The sequence below is a fragment of the Talpa europaea genome, assembly GCF_964194135.1.
Source record: "Talpa europaea genome assembly, chromosome: 10".
Classification (NCBI taxonomy): domain Eukaryota; kingdom Metazoa; phylum Chordata; class Mammalia; order Eulipotyphla; family Talpidae; genus Talpa; species Talpa europaea.
Genome location: NC_140077.1, coordinates 69,087,231 through 69,093,754, shown reverse-complemented (window position 1 = coordinate 69,093,754; position 6,524 = coordinate 69,087,231).

The window sequence follows — 6,524 nt, the reverse complement described above, 5'->3', positions numbered from 1 at the left end:
TGGTCACTGTGTGCTGGGGCTTTGGAGCTGGACACACTGGCCCGTCCTGCACGGGGAGAACCCCAGGGGGCGCTGGAGCTGCTGGGGGGAGAGTGGGGCTCAATCTGTGGACTCTGCGTGGAGTAGGACCCCTGCTTCCCTGGAGGCATTCATCCCCGATGCAGTCCAGCTTCATCCACACTGAAGTGCCACTGTCCATGGAGAGATGAAGGGCCGTCTGCAGAAAGCCTGCCTTGCTTTCTAATCCACGACCCCCTGCGAGGACCGGCTGCTCCTCCACCCTGAGTGCTCCTAGTGCCTCTCCTCCCTGAGTGCTCCCAACAGCCTATGTGTCAGGTGCTGTCACTAGTGCCTTTCTCAACTGGGGAAACAGAAGCCCAGAGAAGGCAATGACTTCTCCAAGGTGACACAGGCATGGAGCTGAATGCAGAGTCCAAGTGTCAACACCAGGGTGGTGGTGCTTTCCTGGGGGGCCCATTCTGGGGGCTCCTAAGTTAGTAACCTCCCTCAAACTGGCTTTCTAGAAAGCGTGGGCTTCGGAAAACAGAACAGAGAAGAAGAAAGTCCACCCCACTCCCTTCCTGAGATACAGAGAGGGCTGAGCAAGCAGCTCTGGGAGGCCAGGAGCCCTGCTGTTCCCAGGACTGAGTGTAACCCATGTTTCACTTGTTCCTTGCACTCTGGAAGAAATACGGTCAGAGAGAAGGGTGGCGGAGGGAGTGGGAAAGGCTGGTCCCTGGACGGATGCATCGAATGCTGAAACCTTTGAATATCTGGAACTTACTTTTTTTCTCCTTTGCTTTTGGCTTCCTGCAATATTTTGGTGTTTAGATCAGTTGCCACGTGTGGGTTGTTTTTAGCCTTCCCCGCCCCTTTTAACTGTTTTCCCTGCCTTTTGCACAAGCCACGGCATGGTCTCAGTCCTTATCTCACTCAAGAAAACATACCAGGCAGATCCGAATGTGGCTCCCGGGGCCACCTCCAGTCACCTTGCTCCAGCCTCTGCACCTCCCTGGATTAGCCCAAACTCAGCCTGGCTGGGTGCTCCTTCCCAGAGGAGGGAGTTGCCTTCTTAGGGAGGTGGGGGAGGGGAGGGGTTTTTCCTGCCCTCCTGTAGAGGGGCCGTGAGTCTATTGGACATGGTGACATTAACTTCGGGGTAAATCTGGGGTGCAGCACTCACTGCCCATCTCCCCAGGGGAGTCGTGTCCATGGGGGTCCCCTTTCAACTGCCCTTTCTAGTCTCTCCCGCGCCCCTGTAGGTCACAGTTCTGGGGGTTGGGGGCCGGCTGGAGCAGGCTAGCTGGCGTTTTCCTAGAAGATCGTCAGCCCACCAGGTGGTCCTATTTCTCAGTTCAGAGTCTGTATTAATAGGAGGGGCCGGCTGGGCGCGATCAGCCGGGTCTGCCGACAGCGAAGCAACCGGGAGATTCAAAACCAACAATTACTAGAGTGAAGCCAGAACGATCAGAGGGCCGGGGCAGGATGGTAATAAAAATAAACCAACCCGGGATGTGGACTTCTCCCTTAATTCCCCGCCCTGGATTGTTGGAGGAGCCCGGCGGGACTGTTTGTCCACCCTCGCCCTGAGCTAAGGGCACGCAGGCCCCGCAAGAATGGCCCGGGTGGGACAACGGAATCAGGGTTTAAAATGTAAACCGGGTAAAGAGTTCTGTAGGAGGGTCACAGAGGAGGGGAAACCCGGGAACGCGTTCCCGTGTTTGCCCTCATCATCTTGCTTCAAGGAATAAAGGAGCCATGTATTCCAGAACAGTAGGTAAGTACACGCGCAGATAACCCCAGATAACTTTGATTTAACTCTACGGACGCCTTCCTTCTGGTCTCGCCGCCGACTTCTAGAGGCTGTGCCGACACGCCCGAGGTTTACCTGCTGCCCGGGATTTACCTGCCCGCGCAGCGGCTGGAGAACAGTGTGTGGGGGTGTGGGCGGGGAGGGTGGGGCGGGAGAGCCGTTACCAGGGCGAAAAGCAAAACTAAACAATCGCCCTACGCTTGCTGCGCCCGCCGCTGGAAACCCTCCTGCTGCCAGAGCTGCTCCCTGGGAACCCAGCGTGGAACCCCCCGGGGCGACCCCGCAGGCGGGAAGGGGGTGCTGGTGCGGGGAGCCGGGAGGCAGCTGTCCGCCTTGTCCTGGACGCAAAACTGGGGCGGTGGGGTGGGAGGTGGTGTGGGGGAGAGGAACCCGGCGCCGGGGACTCTGCACCCTCCCCCTCCAGGCTGCGAGGCAGTGAGAGAAGTTGGGGGGGCTGAACATAGATCCCCCAGGGGTGGGAGAAGGAAGGGAGGAGAGAGAAGGGACAGGTTGGAGGGACAGACTGCCCAGGGCTGCTGGCGACACCCTGGCAAGGCACTTCTCCAGTTCTTACCCCAAATTACCAAATCATGATCTTCGATCGCCCCGCTCCCAGGCTGCAGATGAAGCAGGTGTTTCTGTCCTGGGATGAGCCCCCACTCCCCTCGGGCGCGCATGGGTATCCCTCCCAAGCTGGTTCCAAACGCCGCGGGTCACGCTCGCGCCCACATATACCCGCCGAGGGGAGTTGGACGTTTGCGAGTTCTGAGGCTCTGAGGCCCAGGCAGCTGGGGGTGGGGTGGGGAGGGGTGGGGGGGCCTCTGAACCGGGAAATCGTTTGTAAAGGTCATATCGAGTTCTGCAGAAGCCTGGGCTGGAATCCGCGGCCTCGCGATCCCGCCCTTCCCGCCACCCCGGCTTGCTGCGGGGCCTCTCCGTGCGCCGGGTCCGCGCCGTGGGTTCCTAACCGCCCCGCTCTTCCCGCAGGAAAACACGCGAAAACCAAAGTTGTTTTTTTTTTTTTCCCCTTAAATGAGCGCGAGGTGACCCCCGCCCCACCCGGCCGCGCGAAGAAAGCGCCTCCTTCTGCCTCCTGCCCCTGGGGTCTGCGCACCCGCCGCCTCCTGGGCCTGAGTGGCTCTCAGGTCTCCTCGTCCCGTGGCCTTGTTGATTTACTGTCAATTTCCGCACGCTTTGTGGCTGTTCAAAACGCCCAACCCTCGCGATCCCACCTCTAGCCCTCGCCTGGGAGTGGGGATCCCCACCCACCCCCGGCCGGCTCGGCGTGTGGGGTGTGCGGGGCTGCGGGCGCACGGCGCGGCCCGAGCGCTGCCCCCCGCGTTCGGGTTGACCCGAGACGTCTCGCGGGCCCCATCGCCGAGGTCACCCGGCTGGTAACGGTGCGGCTTCGCCCGCGGGCTCCTTCGGCACCTCTCCCCCCCGGAGGCTACCGCCACGGTTCCCACCCCGCCCCTGCCGGAGACCCGGGCGTTGGGCGGGGGAAGGGGTGCTTTCCTGAAGCCCCAGAAAATGACCACGCATTTTAGAGAAAGGTCGTGCCCGCTTCCCAGACTCACCTAGTCTGGGCAGCGGCCAGGACCCGCCCCTACACCCCCCACCCCCCTGCGGAGGGAGAGATGCCAGCGCGGTGGAGTCATGCCGCTGGCCTGGGCACCATTGGCTCATGCCTGGAACACGCAGCGGCCAGCGCGCACCTCTGGCGGCCAGCCCGGGCGGCTCCGGCCCTGATATGGAGCGAGAGGGCGGGCGGGAGAGCGTCGGAGCGGGCCGGCCGGAGCAGGCTCCTCCCAGAGCTTGCATCACCAGCCCCTCCCGCCTCCCCTCGCCCGCCCCCCTCCCCCCCCCCCCCCCCCCGCTTCGTCGGCGGGTTCTAGGGAGAAACTATTAATAGCATTACGTCAGCCCCGGACTTGTAGAGTGGGCGCGTTGCCAGTCCCGGGGCTATAAAAGGGGTGATGCAACGCGCTCACGGACACAGCCGCGCTCAGCCCGGCGCGCACCACTTCGCGCTCGCCCCGCGCCGCCGCCGGAGCCCACCGCCCGCCGGTGCCCCAAGCCCCGGGACTGACAGCGAGACCCGCCCGCCTCCCGGACCCTGGCCGCCCCGCGCGGAGACTGGAGGTGAGCGCAGGCTTCCGAGGGGGCGAGCGCGGCGAGGGGCTCCCGGCTTTCGCTTTGCGCCCCTGGGATAACCCGCGCCCCGCGCCCACCCGCGCCTTCAGCCCCGGCGGGAACACCCCTCTGGCTGAACTACCAGCCTCCGCGGCGCCTCCGCGTCACGGAAAGTTTCTCCCAAAGAACTTTCTCTTTTAACTTGGGGTTCGAAAGGCTCCCGGCGACCGAGAGGTCGGGCTCCCGCCGCTCCACCCGCTCGGGGCACCGCTCCTCCGCCCGCCGCGCGGACTTAGCGGGTGAGAGCCGGCGGCACTGGGTGCGCGGGGGTCCCGGGCGGTGGGGGCGCCGTCCGGCTCCGTCCGTCTCTCGGCGCAGGGCACGGTTACTCCCGATCCCATCCCTCCGAAGTCCGCCGAGGGACGGCCTGGGACCCGACGGGATGAATGGCGCGGGGCCGGGCGAGCGGGGAGCTGGGGAGAAGTTAGCGGGGTGAGTTTAGAGGAGGGGCGCGCTCCGGTGCCGGGGTCGCGGTCCGGGACGCACCGCGGGGAGGGCTCCGGCGCAGGCGGGCTGGGGTGTCCTGTTTCGAGTCTGTCACACGCTTTCTTTCCTACCTGTGGCTCGAGCTCTGGTTCTTCCCGCGCCGGGTTGCGGATTTCTCTGCTTCTCGGCCTGGAAGGCCCGCTGCTGGGGGGCAACGGGGGGGGGGCGGGGGTGGCGAAGTCGGTGGAGAGATAATAGAGGGAACGGCGGGATGTCCAGTGGCCAGACCCCGAGAGCTCACACGCCCTCGTGTCCTTGCGCCCGTCCCGGCTGGGCAGGTGGGCACAGACACGCGCCCCTCTGCCCGTTTGCAGGTGGTGCTCGGACCGTCACGAGAAAGGTCCTTTCCGGAGAAGTTTTCCAGATTCTAGAGCATAGCTGTAGGGAAAGGGGTCGGTGAGAGGACCTGGATGAGGGGTCTCTAATGTCACCCCCAGTCTCTTAGGCAGTGGAGTTAAGAGGACTTCCCTTTAGGTTAGCGCTTCTCCAGCTTTCTCTCCTTGGGTTGGCTCTCCTCTGCAACCCGCCCCCCATTTCAGCTCATCTTCTTCCTTCCCTGCACACCACTTCCTTTTCCCTAACTCTATCTCCTGGATCTCATAATCTCCCTTACAAATAAAGGTGTTGCTGAATCCTGGAGGAAAAAAAACTGGGAGACTAGAAAATCTGGGTGCACCTGTTTCAGTGCCGGCCTCTGTCTCCCCAACTTTCATGGAAGGGGAACTTGGTATCGCAGCCCTCTTGGCTTTCAGTGTCTGTTGTGCAATAATGCTGCACCATATCATGCTCGCTTTTGTGGCTCTCCTGAACAAAGACTGGGGTATGGGTGGGCTTGCAGGGATCCCTGCCTGGGTGGGGAGCAGCACCCAGGCTGGTGCGTGGATGAGACGGAGCCCCTTTGTGACAACCCCTGGAGCTTTGGGGTTCCTCCCATCTCTATCTCTTTCTCCCTTCCCCACCCCCCTTTTCTTGCTTATCTTCTTCTCTAACCTCCTGGCCTTAGTTCTGGCCAAGTCTCCTGGGGTGAGTGCCAGGTTTCCAGGACGACTGACACCTCATCTCTGTCTGAGCCAGTGGGTCTCGCGGTGCTGGACCCATTGCTGATTGGACCAGCTTGGCATGGGCCAGGCCACTCGCCAGCTCTAAGGCCATGGCAGGTCTGGCCACCGCGCTGGACCTTTTGACTCCATCACAGTGTGAGGACCTGAGCGATGACCCTGATGTCCAGTGTTCCATTGCATCCCATGGAGCCCCGGATATCTTCCTGTTTCAACTTGGGGCCTGGGCTCAGAACAGGGTCAGTGTGACCATGGTGGAGGAGGAAGTACATGGCCACAGAAACTCTTTAAGGGAGCGATGGTTTCCGTGTGCAAGAATGGGTTCTTTCGCGAGCACATCAGCCCAGTGGAGATGGCACAGAGTAGGATGGACTCGACCTGGGGTCAAAGTGTCAGGAGCCCAGACGTCCGTCCCCTGCAAAAGAAGCCAGGCTGGCCCACATTCTTGCAGCTTCCAGTTAATTCTGTGTTAAGGGGCTAAACTGCCTGAACGACATTCTAAGTCCCTGTGAAATGAGGAGAGTGGGGCCCTGGTGAAATGGCTGCCCGGAGATGTGCGGGACAGCCTTGAGGGACCTTCGATCTCCCAGACAGCGCTGCGAGGGACAGGGCAGGCAGCACGGGTCATTTTACAGACTTGGAGACTGAGGTCAGAAAGGTGAGCAGCTGCAGGTGGGCGTTCAGCGCAACAGGCCTGCCCTCAGGTGACACCCGGCCTTCTAGTGGCTGGGAGACGCGCCCCCTGATGGCTGCAGAGACCCACTGGCCTCCCTTTGCAAGATGTCTCATGAGTTTCGTGGCACAAGACGAAAATTAAAAGTGAAAATTCAGCCTCGTTGTGACTACTAGGAAATAAAACCTGGGAGCAGAATTTCCAGTTAGAGAAATTCATGAGTAAAGTTTCACTTTCTTGAAAATGATGAAACTGCCAACTGTATGACATGATTTCTGATCAGAAGCTCTGAAGCAGAAGC